We start from the raw sequence: 20,684 nt of genomic DNA, 5'->3' as shown, positions 1-20,684 counted from the left end.
TGCAAAAGAGCTAAAAGGCTCTCAGTTTCTCAAGCCTACTCAAGACAACATTGCATGAAAATCTGACAAACTCTGGCCTAACAACGCACTATTTACAAATAGAAATATTATTACACACAGGTATCTAGTACACAATTTGAATGGAGGCGACGACTGTGCTCCAAGAAAAAAAAAACCTATAGGGCACTAGGCCGATGAAACAGGGGTTAATCCCAAACTGCTGAGGTAGCACGGATGGAAATAACTTTAATACATAGCAGAAACGAAAGGTTACAAAAACGTAGGCACCTTAAACCAAGATGAAAGGGAGCTCGAGAGGGTACTTCACTCTCTATCCCCGATTCACTGTTAAGAATTTTATGAAGATTTTACATTAGCCTGCAGAAAGTTACATTTTTAGAAAAGTAGATTACATAGCTAACGATTCGGACCTTTCCTTCGGGTTAAACTGCGGAGTTAGCAAGAAAGAAAGATGTTATGTGGACATTACCTTGTAGATGTACTAGCTGCCGACGAAATAGGCCGCCCGCCTCCTGCTAAGCGTACACACACTCAGATGGACGTTGATCAATTGGCCAAGAAATGAGAAAAGCCGCAGTTTATAAACCCTCAGGGAAGGTTCGAGATCATTCACGATTAATCAAGACACACCCTCTGAATTTTATTGGTAGATTTCAAAAGTAACACTCGAAATCGGAGAAGAAGCCTGTGATAGGTGGAAAATTAATTACAGAAATTAGTCATTTGTTGGATTCAAAACTGGCGGAAAGAAAAAGTAAATATTGCCAACCCCCCCCCCCAAAAAAATGAACATAATTTGTTAAAGAAACCTCGAAATACAAAACTTTAAATTATAGGTTCTTTCACTTCGCACCAGGGTGCATTATCATAGGTTTTAGTGGTGTCATCTGTGGAAGAATGTCCAAACTTCCTGATGAATGTCAAACAAAACAAGTAGAAATTCACTCAGGTTCGGAAACTGCACAATAACAAAATTACTCAATATTTAGGTGGTGATATCTTCTGATTAAAGTTCTAAGTTGGTGTAGTTTCAGTTTCACTCTTTCACCAATAGAGGAGTTCATTTAGGCGCTAGCTTTGAATGGCGGCGTTGAGGTGTACCTCCCGGTACAATTACCATCACTGTGAAACTGAACTTAACTAATACTGAGTTTGATAATTACAATCACCAGTGTGGTAAACTAACGTAAATAATCAATGATAATCAACACCATCAATCTGATAAACTAAAGTAAAGCTGTCACTAAAATTCGGTAATCAAGGATACCATTAAACATGGAAAACTAAAGTTAAGCTGTCAACATATTCAGCGATGCTGATTATGAGGTTCGAACTATGAATACCAGTTTCAAACATAAAATGCAGGGACATTTTAAAGCATTCCAGTTATAATATAATAACTGCAATTCTGACTGAACTATTCATGCATTACAAACGTGCTTCTTTTCGTAAGATCCGAGCTATGTCTGAGAACTGCGAACCATACTTTGTTGAAACGTAATTCTGAAACGAGATAGGTCAAAACCAGTGGCGGTTCGTAACATTTTACTCTAGCAGGGCTGTGCCGCCATCTTTTCCCCTTCCCAAATCGGTCCGGTTTTCACTGACCAACACCACGATACTTTTGGATTAATAATAATAATAATAATAATAATAATAATAATAATAATAATAATAATAATAATGATAATAATATGACAAGAAAACATGTAAAAATCTCCTGTCTCGCTTTCGCAGCTGATCTCGCGATCCTCGCAACAAACGAAGAACAGGCAATCAGCCAAATCGAAACCCTCAAGAAATGTTCAGAAAAATTCGGCCTACAAATCTCCTTCTCAAAAACCAAGGTCATGTGCAACCACTGCAGCCTCCAGAATTTGAACACAAAAATTGGCACAATCGAAAAAGTAACTGAGTTCCGATATCTCGGAGAAATTGTAGTACAACAGGAAAAGAACAGAAGGCCCTCGAGGTCCGCATCCAGAAAATGAAGAGAGCCCTCGGCCGAACGCAAAACATTTACAACAAAAAATGCCTTTCAATCTTCATCAAAATTCGACATTGCAACACTGTGATCAAACCTGAAATACTATACGCGAGTGAAACACTGGATCTCCACAGGAAAACAGTACTCGAAGACATCCAGAAAGAGGAACGTAAAATCATCAGAAAAATTATCGGCCCAAAACTGACTGACGGAGGATACCGACTGGAATCTCGTACAAAAACCGAGGAGCTCTCAAACCTTGCGGCCGACATCAGAAAAAGACTCCTGAAATTTTACGGACACATCAAACGACTTCCAGAAAACAGACTGACAAGAATCTTACTTGAGTCAACAGAAAACATCAAAACAAACAGGTGGACAACGGAAATCCGCCAAGACCTGGAAAAGTCAGGAATCAAAGTGGCCGACATGGCTGACCGAACCTGCTACAGAACGAAAATCAGCAAATGGGAAGTAGAGCCAGGGAGAAACCACAAGAAGAAGACAGGAGCTAAGTGGACAGAAGAACGGAGAACCACGATGAGAGAAAAATTGAAGGCTGCCTGGCAAAGAAGGAAATGCACAACTTCTAAGTGAGCTTTGCGTGATCAGTTTTCTGGTCTTTTCCGCGTCTAATAATAATAATAATAATAATAATAATAATAATAATAATAATAATAATAATAATAATAATAATAATAATAATATCCGTCTCTGTGATGTAGTGGTTAGTGTAATTAGCTGCCACACCCGGAGGCCCAGGTTCGATTCTCAGCTCTGCCACGAAATTTGAAAAGTGGTACGAGGGCTAGAACGGGGTACACTGAGCCTCGGTCAATTGGATAGAGGGGGGTTCGATTCCTACTTCAGCCATCCTTGAAGTCGTTTTCTGTGGTTTCCTACTTCTCCTCCAGGCAAATGCCGGGGTGATGCCTGTCCCTTCCAATCTTCCCATCCCACTACAAAGCCCCTCTCGAGCATAGCAGTAAGGCCGCCTGGACGAGGTACTGGTCCTCCTCTTCATTTGTATCTCCTGACCCAATGTCTCACGCTCCAGGACACTGCCCTTGAGGCGGTAGAGGTGGGATCCCTCGCTGATTCCGAGGGAAAACCAACCCTGGACGGTAAATGGTTATGAAAGGAATAATAATAATAATAATAATAATAATAATAATAATAATAATAATATGACACTGGCTGAATAGAAATTTCGTTAACTACACTACAATGGCATTTATGCACGCACATTAACAGGCTATATACAATCACTACTGATCTGCATTTAGGGCAGTCGCTCAGGTGGCAGATTCCCTATCTGTTGTTTTCCCTGCCTTTTCTTAAATGATTGAACATCTCCCTTGGTAAGTTACCCCAATCCCTAACCCCCTTTCCTATAAACGAATATTTGCCCCAATTTGTCCTCTAACAGCTAATGCAGTCCCCACCATTATGGCACTGCACTGTGTCACTGATCACAATCACAAGTGATAATAAAGACATTGATGAAAACAAATAAACAGTGCACTCCAAAATTTCTCTCTGCTTGCTCAAATTTCAAAGCATGACAACGTGTCTAACAATTTGACCACCCTACAAATACTGCCATCACTTTATGGTTACATTTTGAATATTTATTTTAGCTTCTTTATAGAACTGAATTGTTTAAATAGTCAGTATAATGGAATTGATTGTTTTGTGAAATGTTTTGGAATTAATCTCTAACAACAATTAAATGTGAGACATAGGGGAGACGTAGGTACAATGTAAAGTGGTTCGCTATGTTGCTGAGATCAGCACTTCACCTGCCTGCACTCTTCTTTCCCATACTGTCCTTCCAGGCTCCTCCCGCACCCCCGCACACTTGCTAAGTCTTGGGACCTACTGAGGGCTCTCCTGCCACAGTCCGCAGTCAACATCGTGCTGGCTGGACAGCAGCCACGGTCCGAAAGCCTTTGCCATTTCCTTGAAATAGAAAAGCAAAATGTTCACAACAGAAATAATAAAGGTGGCATTATATAACTGAATAGCACACCTCGTGTTCGACTTCACTGCATTTGTCCGTCTCTTTATGTAATCAATTACAGAGTGAAATAGCGTTAAATGTTTTTAAAAAGGCGGCGGGGGCCGCCACTGGGAAAGACTTGTTATGGTCAATGAAGTGACGATTTACTGTTACTACAGCTTTTAACGTTTCAATGTCCATATGATTTTGCTTTTTTATCCAAACAAAATAAGCGCTCCACAGCTGCATTCGTTCGTAGGATATAAAATGAGAATTTTAGCGGTTTCTTAAGGTTTTCAAGAGGTAGAACATACCGTGTACTTTACAATGCCGTAACAAATTCTGTCAGCGTCCGTTAGAAGACAGCGTTTTTGTTTCCCTAAACACATTCTCGCTATGCACATAACTCACCTTCTTCTTTTTCTTCTTTTCCTACCGCTTTTCCCACACCTGTGGGGTCGCGGGTACGAACTGTATAGCACATGTGATTTGGCCTTGTTTTAAGGCCAGATGCCCTTCCTGACGCCAACCCTATATGGAGGGATGTAATCACTATTGCATGTTACTTTGGTGGTTGGTAGTGTAGTGTGTTGTGTGAATATGAAGATGAAGGTGTTGGGACAAACACAAACACCCAGTCCCCGGGCCAGAGGAATTAATCCGAGGCGATTAAAATTCCCGACCCGGGCGGGAATCGAACCCGGGACCCTCTGAACCGAAGGCCTCAACGCTGACTATTCAGCCAGTGAGTCGAACTACGCACATAACCCACGTATTTTCACAAATTTTTTATAGTGGAAGTTATTTCTTCAGTTTGTCGAAACTAATTTATGGATACATAAAGTTTAGACAATACCTGAAAAAAGAATGTATACACAGTAACCATGAAAACGTTACAATATTTGCAGAGGCCTTTACATATCCCTAAAGCAAAAAATCGAAAGGGTTAAGGTCAGGCGAATGGGTAGACCACGATGTACAGCATCATTTGTCTACGCACAAAGGTTTCCCATTTTTTTTGACAAAGTGCTCAGAGTGCAAAATATGCCCCTGTACACAGTAAGATCATAACGCAATGCAACACGGTAGTAGGTTTACGAGAAATGTTTAGGTAGGAACATACGGTACTTCCGTTTTTTGCTGCATACGACCCTCCGTAAATTATTGGAACATTGTAATCAATGATAGTAGTAGTAGTAGTAGTAGTAGTGGACCATAACTCCGTAGATATTGGGTTTGCCACCAATGTTTAGGCCTATAGGATTTTTTCCCGTCGTTTGTAGCGTTCTACCTCCTCTGTAAATATTTTAACCCTTTTTTAAGAACACCCTATATAAGACCAGATTATATCTGAGAAAGAAACAATTTAATTAAAATAGATTATACTTCAACGGTTGGAGGTGGAATGGAATACAGTACTATAGTCCTAATATTAAAAGAAGCGTTCTGACAACTGGCGCAGGAGGGAGGTGTTTTTGTAGTGCTTTTGCTGCGAAGTGAAAGGTCCGGCAATCCCAAGCACTCCAAGTGCACAGAAGGCTTGTCTCCATGGCGACCGCGGTGGAGTCCGGCCACGTTTTCATGGCAACCGTACCCTACTTACTTCTTTCCGTCCAGCCAGGCGGGTAGTAAACGGACCCTCCCTGCGCTGTATAATACTTCTGTTTCGGTATAATCTGTTGTTATATGTTGCTTTTTTAGGTACTTTCTAAAATGTATTCATAAATTAGTTTTGACGGACTGAAGAACCTAACAGTTATATATACGGTATATATAATAAGAATAAGAATTTAAAAAGAATGGTATTACTGTATCTGTCATGTCCACAGTAACAAGGAAATACCCTTTTTAATTTTCCGTAATTTCTGTCTGTCTGTCTGTCTGTCTGTCTGTCTGTCTGTCTGTCTGTCTGTCTGTCTGTCTGTCTGTCTGTCTGTCTGTCTGTCTGTCTGTCTGTCTGTACGTATGTATGTATGTACACGCATCACGAGAAAACGGCTGAAGACAATTTAATGACAATCGGAATGCAAAGTCGGGGAATAAGTCGCTACAATCTAGGACATAATTTTATTCACGCTGAGTGAAATAGTAGCTTACGGGAAGGCCTAAAGTTTAATTCTCAAGTATTTATGTTATTAGTGGCCCTATCGAAAAAATACTCCATAACCAAAGTTATATAGTATTAAATTTCTGATCATTTATGTCTTATACATTTTTACCGTACCGCCTATGATAACAGAGAAATTCATGAATTTGGATTTTTGTTGCAAAGTCCATATCAGCGCCGAGTCACGAGAAAATGGGTAAACAGAATTTAATGAAAGTCGGTATGTAAAGTCGGGGAATAAGGAACTACAGTGTACGGTGTAAATAATTTTATAAGAGGTCCTAATATCACAGAGTCAAAAATAAAATAAATGTGAAGGCCTACGATATAGAAAGCTAATAAAATTGATCAACAATAACATTACATTGACCATTGTTATGATGTATCTTGTGTCCTCTGTTGCCACTCATCTCTGACAGATGGGATTAGTGCTGCGTACCGAGTTTTTTTTTAATTTGCTTTACCTCGCACCGCCACAGATAGGTTTTATGGCGACGATGAGATAGGAAAGGGCTAGGAGTGGGAAGGAAGTGGCCGTGACCATCTTCAGGTCTGTCGACAGTGTGGTTCGAACCCACTACCTCCCTGATGCAAGCTCACAGCTGCGCGCCCCTAACTGCACGGCCAAATCGCCCGGTCGTACCTGCCGAATATTAGCGGGAAGTAGCAGGGGAGTAAGATCTCTCTCGTCTTTAGCAAGCTATTCCTCTGGCACCGCAGTACTGTTCGTTAAAAGTGAGAAAATGTGTTTTTCCATTTGATCGGGTATTTTATATGATAACATTGCTTTTAATCACTACATTCCTACTGACGTTTTCGTAGTGACCTATGTTGACTACAATTAGGAAAACCACAAAGACAGCCTTTCTGCGAATCCCGTAGCCAAGCACGGGTACATCACCTAGTTATTGTCATAAATTCATCGAATAATGACTACAAGAACAAATTCCTTACCTGTGAAACCGTTATGAAACAGTAGTGTAAAATAAAATGATGGTGGACGAAATAACACACGTAGCAGGGTGCAAGAAATGGCAAGAACTGAAACAAAAAACAGATAGAAGAGAAACATGATAAGGCATGGCTTTTAGAAGATCGTGATTAAATCAAAATCCTTTCCTTCAAATAATATCCACGTAAAGAGGTATAGAAGTGAAATGGTTTATAGCTTTTAGTACCGGGTACGCCTGAGGACATGCTCGGCTCACCAGGTGCAGGTCTTTTGATTGGACACCCGTAGGCGACCTGCACGTCGTGATGAGGATGAAGTGAAGCTGGAGTGAATTTACCTCATGGGGACTGCTTTAAGTACCTAGATGTTAATATACGGAAACATCTTCATCGGGTAATCAGATTAACATGTTCTATATAAGGGTTACAGATATTTTCATATGGTGATCAAGGTACTTACGGGTTATAGTACGGATGTAAAAATCACCAGGGTTACTTGATTGGAGAAGTGGAAAAGATCAAAAGGAAAGCAGCACAATTTGTTCTGGGTTATTTCCGACAAACGAGTAGTGGAACGAAAACGTTACAATATATGGACTGGGAAGACTTGGCAGTAAGGAGACGAGCTGCTCTACTAAGAGGTATGTTCCCAGCTGTCAGTATAGATATCGTGTGGAATGACATTAGTAGATGAGCGGCTGCAGGGTGACCTCAATAGTGTTGTGAGATGGACGGTGGGCAATGGTATGATGATAAACGGGCTTAAAAGTCAGGTTGTGAGTTTCACAAATAGGAAAAGTCCTCTCAGTTTTAATTACTGCGTTGATGGGGTGAAAGTTCCTTTTGGGGATCATTGTAAGTACCTAGGTGTTAATATAAGAAAAGACCTTCATTGGGGTAATCACATAAATATGATTGTTAATAAAGGGTACAGATGTCTGCACATGGTTATGAGGGTGTTTAGGGATTGTAGTAAGGATGTAAAGAAGAGGGCATATAAGTCTCTGGTAAGACCCTAACTAGAGTATGGTTTCGGTGTATGGGACCCTCACCAGGATTACTTGATTCAAGAACTGGAAATAATCCAAAGAAAAGCAGCTCGATTTGTTCTGGGTGATTTTCAACAAAAGAGTAGCGTTACAAAAATGTTGCAAAGTTTGGGTTGGGAAGATCTGAGAGAAAGGAGACGAGTTGATCGATTAAGTGGTATGTTCCGAGCTGTCAGTGGATATATGGCGTGGGAGGACATCAGTAGACGAGTGGTGTATTTAAAAATAGGAAAGATCACAATATGAAGATAGTGTTGGAATTCAAGAGGACAAATTGGGGCAAATATTCGGTTTTTTTATAGGAAGGGGAGTTAGGGATTGGAATAACTTACCAAGGGAGATGTTCAATAATTTCCCAATTTCTTTGCGATCATTTAAGAAAAGGCTAGGAAAACAACAGATAGGGAATCTGCCACCTGGGCGACTGTCCTAAAAGCAGATCAGTAGTGATTGATTGATGAATAAGCCTGAGTATAGTTTTTAAAGTCCGCCTCTGTGGTGTAGTGGTTAGCGTGATTAGCTGCCACCCCCGGAGGTCCGGGTTCGATTCCCGTCTCTGCCAAGAAAATTTCAAAAGTGGTACGAGGGCTGGAAAGGGGTCCACTCAGCCTCGGGAGGACAACTGAGTAGAGGTGGGTTCGGTTCCCACCTCAGCCATCCTGGAAGTGGTTTTCCGTGGTTTCCCACTTCTCCTCCAGGCGAATGCCGGGATGGTACCTAACTTAAGGCCACGGCCGCTTCCTTCCCTCTTCCTTGCCTATCCCTTCCAATCTTCCCATCCCTCCACAAGGCCCCTGTCCAGCATAGCAGTTGAGGCCGCCTGGTCGAGGTACTGGTCATACTCCCCAGTTGTATCCCCCGACCAAGAGTCTGAAGCTCCAGGACACTGCCCTTGAGGCGGTAGAGGTGGGATCCCTCGCTAAGTCCGAGGGAAAAACCGAACCTGGAGGGTAAACAGATGATGATGATGATAGTTTTTAAAAGTGGTACGATCATAATATGAAGTTGAAGATCAAGAGGACAAATAAGAGCAAATATTCGTTTATAGGACGAGGAGTTGGGGATTGAACTTACCAAGGGAGGAAAAATTTCAACTTGTTTGTAATCATTTTAAAACAGACTAGGTGAACAATTGATTGGGAATCTGCCATTTTGCCATTTTGGCGACAGCCCTAAATGCTAATTTGTAGTATCTGAAAATAAATGAGAACTGTAACATATCAGTGCAAAAACTGATGACAAGGGAAAGGGCAGATTAATCTACGTGTGCATGTTTAGGCACTAAAATTGATGTGTTGAACTGATAACGTCAGAATAACTTTCTCCTGGCGAGGATCTTTTCTTGTAGTGCGAACGTAGAACATGTCACCTTGCGAGACATATTTGTACAAAGTGCCGCTTACAACGACGTTTTAGTGCGTGATAAAGTGCGCGCAGTTTTACTGTTTAGTAATATGACGCTCGTGTCGTAACACGGGCGACAAGTGAGTGTTAAAATGTTAACTACTTTTTAATAGGCTAAGTGTTACGGAATAACTGAGTTACCTTACAAATATCATGATTACTTATGTCAAACTATTGTATCGCTTCTTGTGTAGTGACAGATGTTTAGTTAGCAGAGTTACCTTATAAACATGTAACTTTTGGTCTAGTGGACAATAGGAGGCGGTGTTCGGGATTCTTGTTGCTTCATATTGGAGGCCTAGGGCAGCGTGGTCAGCAGATCAGTGTACTTAGGGAATGTGTTTCCTCATCATCATCATTATCTAAAGGCTTTGCCTTGTCGCTGGCAACCATTGATCTCTTCTCTCTGCGATCCTTTTCATCTCTCCATAACCTTGGCATCCCATCATTTCAACTACCTCTTCAATTATTTTCTTCCGTGGTTTCCCTCTGCCTTTCTTTCCCATCAATTTGCCTTCGAACAAGTTCTTTATGAAGTCATTATGCCGGTGAATGTGACCAAAAAGTAACGCGTTCTCCTTTTTATCGTCGTTATTAAATGCCTCTGGCTGTTTATTTCTCCGAGCACTGCTTCATTAGTTTTCTTCTCAATCCAGCTAGTTCTTGTCATCTTCCTCCATAGCCACATTTCCACTGCCTCTAGTCGTTTCACGTCCTCCTTCAAGAGAGTCCATTCTTCACAGCCATATAGCAGCACACACCAAATGAATGTTTTGATAAACAATTTCTTTTGTTCAGTATCTAAGGATTTAATAATTAAGAGCTGCTAAGGCTTTCTTACACAGGGAAATTCTTCTTTTTATTTCCACAGTGCATCTGTTGTCTTCAGTTTCCTGTGTTTGTTTATTTAGTTGTTCGTGTCTTAGGTTCACCACCGTCTCATGTTCATTGACTTCAAGAGGTCTGGTAAGCCATGTGAGAAAGAGTCTCTGGGAAGAGAAAGAAATTGGTCTCACTGGTTGCAGAAAGAATAAGAATAATAAAACAATGCGAGTTTAGAACGGTTCCCAACTGATGAGCCCAGTCCACACTGAGGTGAAGAACTGATTATTATTTTACAAGTTGCTTTACGTCGCACCGACACAGATAGGTCTTACGGCGACGATGGAATAGGAAAGGGCTAGGAGTGGGATGGAAGCGACCATGGCCTTAATTAAGGTATGAAAATGGGAAACCACTTTCAGAGCTGCCGACAGTAGGGTTCGAACCCACTATATCCCAAATACTGGACTGATACTCTTACGATGGAACTACCTGAATTTACACTGACTGACAGAGCAAATGCAACACCAAGAAGGAGTGGTCAGAACTTTATGCCAATTGCAGGGTAGACTGACGTCACTGAGGCATGCTCATGATGTGAAATGCGCCGCTGTGCTGCGCACGTAGCGAACGATAAATGGGACACGGCGTTGGCGAATGGCCCACTTCGTACCGTGATTTCTCAGCCGACAGTCATTGTAGAACGTGTTGTCGTGTGCCACAGGACACGTGTATAGCTAAGAATGCCAGGCCGCCGTCAACGGAGGCATTTCCAGCAGACAGACGACTTTACGAGGAGTATGGTGATCGGGCTGAGAAGGGCAGGTTGGTCGCTTCGTCAAATCGCAGCCGATACCCATAGGGATGTGTCCACGGTGCAGCGCCTGTGGCGAAGATGTTTGGCGCAGGGACATGTGGCACGTGCGAGGGGTCCAGGCGCAGCCCGAATGACGTCAGCACGCGAGGATCGGCGCATCCGCCGCCAAGCGGTGGCAGCCCCGCACGCCACGTCAACCGCCATTCTTCAGCATGTGCAAGACACCCTGGCTGTTCCAATATCGACCAGAACAATTTCCCGTCGATTGGTTGAAGGAGGCCTGCACTCCCGGCGTCCGCTCAGAAGACTACCATTGACTCCACAGCATAGACGTGCACGCCTGGCATGGTGCCGGGCTAGAGCGACTTGGATGAGGGAATGGCGGAACGTCGTGTTCTCCGATGAGTCACGCTTCTGTTCTGTCAGTAATAGTCACCGCAGACGAGTGTGGCGTCGGCGTGGAGAAAGGTCAAATCCGGCAGTAACTGTGGAGCGCCCTACCGCTAGACAACGCGGCATCATGGTTTGGGGCGCTATTACGTATGATTCCACGTCACCTCTAGTGCGTATTCAAGGCACGTTAAATGTCCACCGCTACGTGCAGCATGTGCTGCGGCCGGTGGCACTCCCGTACCTTCAGGGGCTGCCCAATGCTCTGTTTCAGCAGGATAATGCCCGCCCACACACTGCTCGCATCTCCCAACAGGCTCTACGAGGTGTACAGATGCTTCCGTGGCCAGCGTACTCTCCGGATCTCTCACCAATCGAACACGTGTGGGATCTCATTGGACGCCGTTTGCAAACTCTGCCCCAGCCTCGTACGGACGACCAACTGTGGCAAATGGTTGACAGAGAATGGAGAACCATCCCTCAGGACACCATCCGCACTCTTATTGACTCTGTACCTCGACGTGTTTCTGCGTGCATCGCCGCTCGCGGTGGTCCTACATCCTACTGAGTCGATGCCGTGCGCATTGTGTAACCTGCATATCGGTTTGAAATAAACATCAATTATTCGTCCGTGCCGTCTCTGTTTTTTCCCTAACTTTCATCCCTTTCGAACCACTCCTCCTTGGTGTTGCATTTGCTCTGTCAGTCAGTGTATTTAGGAAAATATAATTGAAAACTTCGATAAAAAGTCATACATACTACCACTGTAGTCACGTGATATCATGTTCGTCATTATTTACCAACTGACCAAACATTCTTAATATAGGACTATGCTCCGTCTCTTCTTTTGCCATTTCTTGTCGCTAGATGGTGTTACTTCTGAAGGGATGATAAAGATACGTTTTCTGAAATTGGGTAAAAAGTAACTCGTAATTGATGATTACAACAGCTGGTAATACAATAATTGTCTATGGACAGATATGAAGGGAATAAACTAAATTAATTGGAATCCTCTTGCTACACATCAGCAGGATTAGTATTAAAACTCTTCATTGGGTAAATAGCATCTCTTAGAGTGGAAAGAGAGTAGTCGAAAATCGTTCTTCCTTGAGAATAAGCTTGCTTGATTTTTTCAATTATTTCTTGGGTTGGGATTTTAGTTGTAGCACAATAAGAGCTGCAGAAGAAGCTTGCATTAGTGTATTCACTTCTTCTTATACCGGTTTTCCCACACCTGAAAGTTCCCGGGTGCGAACTGTGTCTCAAATGGGGATTTGGCCCTGTTTTGCGGCCGGATGCCCTTCCTGACGTCAACCGTATATGGGGGATATAATCACTATTGCGTGTTCCTGTGGTGGTTGATAGTGTGGTGTGGTGTGTGATTATGAAGAGGAGAGTGTTAAGACAGACACAAACACCCAGTCCCCGAGCCAGAAGATTTAATCAGAAGCGATTAATATCCCAGACCCGGCCGGGAATTGAATCCGGGACCCACTGTACTGAAGGGCAGTACGCTGACCGATCAGCCAATGAGTCGAACGCGTTAGTGTAGTCACTGTTGGAAAGAAAGGTAACAGGAGATTGGTCAAGAAGTGTGACAAGTTTGCAGGTCAGGAAGAACCCCTTATGTAGCCTCTTATTCAGGCAAGAATAGTCTTTCAGGCTTCAAGGCTGTCATGGTATATGATCCCTTAATTAAATTAACCTAGGTCCAACGAGAGCAAAGTCAGGAATTCAGAGGGTCAACTTTTCAATATCCAGGTCAGTCGAGATGTTCGTTTTGTTTCTTACGAGAATCTTCCAAACTGTACAGTGTGTGTCGATATCCGTTGCCACTTTTTTTCATACTCTGAACAGTAGAGACAACCGAAATAATTCAGCTAATGATTTCTATAATCTTGACACAATGCAGTGAAATGTATCGAATATCGATTAACGTTATACCATGATCATGCAGTAAAAACTGTTCTCAGCGGAAACCCAAGGGACCGAAACTTTTTTCCACTGTATACAGGATTCTGACTCATACAAGTGGTTGAAAAATAACATAGAAATCTTATTTCTAGATTTTTAATCAGAGGAACGGCCTCATCACCCAACAACACACATGGAATCAGGTTTCATGTATGTTAGAGCTCTGAGGTATGTCTAACTGGTGATTTCAGAGAGCTTCCCGAACGAACTACTGCAAAAAATATTAATAGTATCACTACCAATCACTGTGAAATTGTAGTAAGCATCCATTTATGCAAGTAGCACAACTGAAATTTTTTCTTATAATTGAAGTTATGCGAACAACTTTAACTGCATATAATTTTGTGTGGTACTAGGTTAAATGACACACACTTAAATACACTAGTTTATCAGCTCTCTGACACATATCTGTTTTTGCTTAGAAATTTTTTACACTGCACATTAGTACAGTACAACACTCATTTACACATTCTATTTTTTTAAATAGAAATAACACCAATAGTAATATTGTACAGTACTGTCATTTACTTCTTTCAGTAATCGAGAATTTTACACTGGATACAACTTTCCCTGGTAGCACGGTTCTTAATTAAAATACACCGGGCGAGTTAGCCGTGCGGTTAGAAGCGCGCAGCTGTGTGCTTCCATCCGGGAGATAGTGGATTCGAACTCCACTGTCGGCAGCTCTGAAGATGGTTTTCCATGGTTTCCCATTTTCACACCAGGTAAATGCTGGGGATGTACCTTAATTAAGGCTACGGCCGCTTTCTTCCTACTCCTAGCCCGTTCCTATCCCATAGTCGCCTCAAGACGTATTTGTGTCGATGCGACGTAAAATATCTCTGTGGTGTAGTGGTTAGCGCGATTAGCTGCCAACGCCCGGAGGCCCGGGTTCGATTCCCGGCTCTGCCACGAAATTTGAAAAGTGGTACGAGGGCTGGGACGGTGTCCACTCAGCCTCTGGAGGTCAACTGAGTAGAGGGGGGTTCGATTCCCACCTCAGCTGTCCTCGAAGTGGCTTTCCGTAGTTTCCCACTTCTCCTCCAGGCAAATGCCGCGACGGTACTTAACTTAACGCCACGGACGCTTCCTTCCAGCTTCTTGTCTATCCCTTCCAACCTTCCCATCCCGCTCACAAAGTATAGCAGGTGAGGGCCGCCTGGGAGAGGTACTGGTCCTCCTCCCCAGTTGTATACCGCGACTCAAAGTCTCAAGCTCCAGGACATTGCCTTTGATGCGGTAGAGGTAGGATTCCTCGCTGAGTACGAGGGAAAAAGCGACCCTGGGGGGTAAACAGATTAAGGAAGAAAGAAAGAAAGAAAGAAAGAAAGAAAGAAAGAAAGAAAGAAAGAAAGAAGGATGGAGAGAAAGAAGCGACGTAAAATAAATTATTAAAAAACATTTAAGGTGCACTGCATTTCATGTACCGTATCTACTGTATGTAGCATGAAATACAATAATACATATCCTGATAAATGTACGATAATTTTCCTGTCGTATGGTGTATGGAAACTGGCCCCGCGATGTAGGAGTAGCTTTCCTGCCTCTTACCTGGAGGCTTCGGTTTCGATTCCCGGCCAGCTCAGGGATTTTTATTTGGATCTGAGGGCTGATTCGAGGTTCACTCACACTCAGCCTACGTGATTATAATTGAGGAACTATCTGACGGTGAGATGGCAGGTCCTGTCTAGTAAGCCAAGAATACCGGCTTCTCCATGCTAACCACACGACACCTCGTAATCTGCAGGTCTTCGGGCTGAGCAGATGTCACATGGTAGGCCATGACCGTTCGTAAATAATTGAAATTATCTAACTGTTCCAGCTTTGTATCCCCAATATGACTTTCAGTTCTCTTGGATTTCTTACCTACTGACATCTATTTAGTCTTGGAAAAGCTATTTTTCACTCACTGATCCTATTTTCTAGTTCCAAGATATTAGGCTGTAGGCTTTTGGCACAATCCGCCATCAAGACAAAGTCATCAGCGTAGGCCAGACTGCTTACTACATTTTCACCTAAATGAATCATTCCCTGACACTTTACATCTGCTTGAACTACTCTGTGATAGTCTCAGATTTATCATAGTGATAATTCTGTACATGAACTACAATGTGGTAGTCTCAGATTTATCATAGTGATAATTGTGTACTTCAACTACTCTGTGGTAGTCTCAGATTTATCATAGTGATAATTGTGTACTTGAACTACTCTGTGATAGTCTCAGATTTATCATAGTGATAATTGTGTACTTGAACTACTCTGTGATAGTCTCAGATTTATCATAGTGATAATTGTGTACTTGAACTACTCTGTGGTAGTCTCAGATTTATCATAGTGATAATTGTGTACTTGAACTACTCTGTGATAGTGTCTCAGATTTATCATAGTGATAATTGTGTACATGAACTACTCTGTGATAGTGTCTCAGATTTATCATAGTGATAATTGTGTACATGAACTACTCTGTGATAGTGTCTCAGATTTATCATAGTGATAATTGTGTACATGAACTACTCTGTGATAGTGTTTCAGGTTTATCATAGTGATAATTATGTACATGAACTACTCTGTGATATTCTCAGATTTATCATAGTGATAATTATGTACATGAACTACTCTGTGATATTCTCAGATTTATCAGTAGTGATAATTGTATACTTATAATAATAATAATACTAATAATAATAATAATAATGGTGTTATTTTTACGTCACACTAACAATATTTTTATGGTTTTCGGAGAAGCCACGTTGCCGAAATTTTGTTCCGCAGGAGTGTTTTTAGGTGCCATTAAATCTACCGACACGAGGCTGACGTATGTGGGCACCTTCAAGTACCACCGGAGTGAGTGAGGTTGAAGGCCAGCGCTCCGCCGTCTGAGCTGTATACTTTTGAGCTGTTTGTGTTTTATAAGTAATAGCTCAAGTATGCAGCTAAGAACTGTGTGAGACGAAGCACTGAAGTTTATTTTCTATTATACTGTAGTATGGCCTGTCAACAGACGTAGTCCTAAGGACTCACTCACCGAGCTCGATAGCTGCAGTCGCTTAAGTGCGGCCAGTATCCAGTATTCGGAAGATAGTAGGTTCGAATCCGACTGTCGGCAGCCCTGAAGATGGTTTTCCGTGGTTTCCCATTTTCACACCAGGCAAATGCTGGGGCTGTACCTTAATTAAGGCCACGGCCGCTTATTTCCCACTCCTAGCCCTTTCCTGTCCCATCGTCGCCATAAGCCTAATATCTGTGTCGGTGCGACGTAAAGCAACTTAAATAAAAAGTATATATAATATAAAAAAGGACTCACTCCTCAAGCATGCAATCTGCTCTTTCTTTTTAATTTATCCTCGTTCGTGTGTATACACATTTTGGATTATTCGTTTATCAGAAATCACCCAAGTAACCCTGGTGAAGGGTCCAAACACTAGAACCGTGCTCTAATTGTGCTCTTGCCAGTGACTTTTAAGCCCTTTCCGTTACATCCTTACTACAATCCCTAAACCCGGGCCGAGTGGCTCAAATAGCAGAGCGCTGGCGTTCTGGACCCTATTTGGTATGTTCGATCCTGACAGTTCGGTGGTATCTGACGGTGCTCAAATACGTCAGCCTCGTGTCGGTAGATTTACTGGCACGTAAAAGAACTCCTTCGGGACAAAATTCCGACAGCTTGGCGTCTTCAAAAACCGTAAAAGTAGTTCGTGGGACGTAAAATCAATAACATTTCAACCTCTAAATACCCTCATAACTATATTGAGAGATCTGTAACGTTTATTTTCTATCAATCCTCATTTGATGCCTACACACACTCAAGAAAACAGAATATCCCAACGCATTCGTTCTTCTAGTCCTGCTGCACATGAAGTTTCCTAGTCGGTGATTTTAAGTTCTTCAAACTGGATTAATAGGAGGACACAATGAACTACTGATGTAAGCTGAGACAGTGCAAATTTCCGGCAGTTGAAGCGCGCATGATCAAATGGTGTCTTCTCAAACGATAAGGAGGAGATGTCAAAGTGCTATTGTTTGTGTTCAACACATTGAGTATATTTTCTCAGTGTTTTTCATAAGGCGAACTTTAGAACCCTCATATATTAACATCTGCCTTTAGAGGAAATGAATCTTACCACCACCACCGCCGCCGCCGCCACCACCACCACCACCACCACCACCACCACCACCACCACCACCACCACCACCTCGAAAGAGGAGACTGGCCTTTTATGGACAAATGAGGAGAATGAACCCAGAAGGGTTGGTTCATGAAACGATCGCTCTACAGGAGAGATGGAAAATCCGTACGCGCTGACTTAAAGTGATGCACAAGGTAAAAGTGGTGAAGGACAATAGAAATAATGACAGAGTTATTTTTCCGAAAGAAACAACCTTCTAAAGCACGGAGCATCTCGACGGAAAAACGACAGAGGAGAAGCCTGATGTTGGAAAACCTTTGATGAGCTTGTAACGGAAAAGATAAAGCCTGAGAAGAAGAAATGCCATATAGCTCGTGTGTTCGAAATAAATAAATAAATAAATACATGATAATAATATCGACAGAAGACCATGATGATCATATGCAGTGTAGATGAAATTTTTAAACAAATTTATTCGGAATATCATTTGTGTTTGTGGTCTCCAGAGAATTGTTGTGTTTTTATTTGATATAGAGATAGGGTTCAAGTGTTATTTCCGTAATATTTATTGTTTCTAGGGCGTATATTGGCTTAACTTTATTGCCCCAAGTTCCTCCATATATAATAGGTCCATAGATTAATCTGCTAAGAGTGTCACCATTTTTAATTTTCTCAGTTGATACCAGTGAGAGCACTCCACTAGTTGTTTGCGGTACCCTACTTACGGGAGCCATTCTATCTCTTGCCCTATCGGGAGTGTCGTTACTGTACGTTCGTAGTAAGCCTCTGTGAAATTACTATACATCACCATAGCTCTCTGTTGCCTCGTTTAGTTCTATACCTCTTATCTTCAAAACGTTAAAAACCGAGTCTAGTCATCGTCTCTTCGTCTCCCTCTACTCCTCTTACCCTACATAACAGAGTCCATTTTTCTCCTAGGTAATTTATCCTCCTCCATTCTCGTCGTATGACCCACACACCGAAGCCGGTTTGCGTACAACTTCATCCATCGAGTTCATTCCAAACTTAACCTTTATCTTCTCAATCAGAGTACCCTCCTGCCACTGTTCCCACCTACTTGTACCAACAATCATTCTCACTACTTTCATGTCTATTATTTCTAACTTATGAATAAGATATCCTGAGCCTACCCAGCTTTCACTTCCGCATATGAAGTTGGTCCGAAAGATAGTTTCGTCTGGGAGCTGACTTCCTTCTTACAGAACACTGTTGATCGCAACTGCGAGCTCACTGCATTAGCCCTACTTGATCGAGATTTAATCTCACTTACAATACTATCATCCCGGGAGATCACACGTGTTAAATACTTGAAATTATCTAACTGTTCCAGCTTTGTATCCCCAATATGACATTCAATTCTCTTGGTTTTCTTATCTACTGACATCAATTTAGTCTTGCAAAGACTAATTTTCATACCATACTAATTGCACCTATTTTCAAGTTCCATGATATTAGACTGCAGGCTTTTGGGCACAATTTGCCATTCAGAAAAAGTCGTCAGCGCAGGCCAGACTGCTTACAACATTTCCACCTAACTGAATCCCTCCGTGCCACTTTATACCTTTCAGCAGATGACCCATGTAAACTATGAACAACAAAGGTGAAATATTACAGCCTTGTCTAATTCCTGGTACCTTGAACCAGGAACTCATTCTACCATCAATTTTCACTGCAGCCCAATTGTCGACATAGATGCCTTTGATTGATTTTAATTATCTACCCCTAATCCCATAATCCTCCAGTACGGCGAACATCTCTCCCCTCGGTACTCCGTCATATGCTTTCTCTAGATCTACGAAACATAAATATAGCTGTCTATTCCTAAATAAATAAATAAATAAATAAATAAATAATAGTGATAATAATATTAATAATAATACATTATTATAAATGCGACCAAATATATGCGGGAGTTCTGCCAGAAGGTTAGTGGACTTCGTGACAGATATGTTAAGGGTAGAGGCAAGGAACAGCTGATGAAAGTGAAGGGAATGCGAGTTGTGGATTGTAGGGGGCGGGAAGGTGGGGAGAACGGAGAGAAATTCAAAGTAGATCGTAAACAAAACGTCAAAAGGCCGTCAGAACGGGCAGAGCGGAACGCCAGCCATAATGCATCTCCATGCTCAATGGACAATAGAAATCTGAATGATGCTCTCCACTCCATCATAGCATACATTAAACAGAACGCGCGAGGAAGTACCGAATTATGCCTTGGTCTATCATTTCGCAATCTGCACCCAAGGTTTACAAACTTCTAAATGTTGAAAGAAGATAAATATCTGGAGGAATTATTTTGGAAATGATTAATAATTCTACAGTACTTGCCATGCTTCGTTGTTAGTGGTTTCATTTGTTCTTTGGAATAGCTTACAGCAATGGTTATCAGACATATTTGACTCCCGAACCCTTTATGAATATACATCATACTTAACAACCTTAATATTAAGTTACTGTAGTTATTGTAAATGGGCCTATCGTAGGACTCCCTTGAGCCAGCCCCGTGGTGTAGGAGTAGCGTAGTTGCCTCTTACCCGAAGGCCCCGGGTTCGATTCCCAATCAGGTCAGGGATTTTTCCCTGTATCTGAGGGCTGTTTCGAGGTCCACTCAGCATACGTGATTATGACTGATTAGCTATCTGACGACGAGATAGCGGCCCTGATCTAGAAAACCAAGAAGAACGACCGAGAAGATTTCGTTGTGCTGACCACACTGGCATCTCGTAATCTGACGGCCTTCGGACTGAGCAACGGTCGCTTAATAGGCCAAGGACCGAACGAGTGGCTGTGCAGTTTGGGTCACGTAGGTGTCAGCTTGCATTCAGTAGATAGTGGGTTCGAACCCCATTGTCGTCAGTCCTGAAGATGGTTTTCCGTGGTTTCCCCATTTTCACACCAGGCAAATGCTGGGATTGTACCTTAATTATGTCCATGGTAGCTTCGTTCGAATTCCTAGCCTTTTGCTCTCCCGTTTTTACGGTAAAACCTGTCTCTGTCGGTGCGACGTAAAGCAGA

The sequence above is a fragment of the Anabrus simplex genome, chromosome 1 (assembly GCF_040414725.1).
Source record: "Anabrus simplex isolate iqAnaSimp1 chromosome 1, ASM4041472v1, whole genome shotgun sequence".
NCBI classification, from domain to species: Eukaryota; Metazoa; Arthropoda; class Insecta; order Orthoptera; family Tettigoniidae; genus Anabrus; species Anabrus simplex.
The sequence above is the reverse complement of the archived record's forward strand: the minus strand, read 5'-3'. Positions refer to the sequence as shown.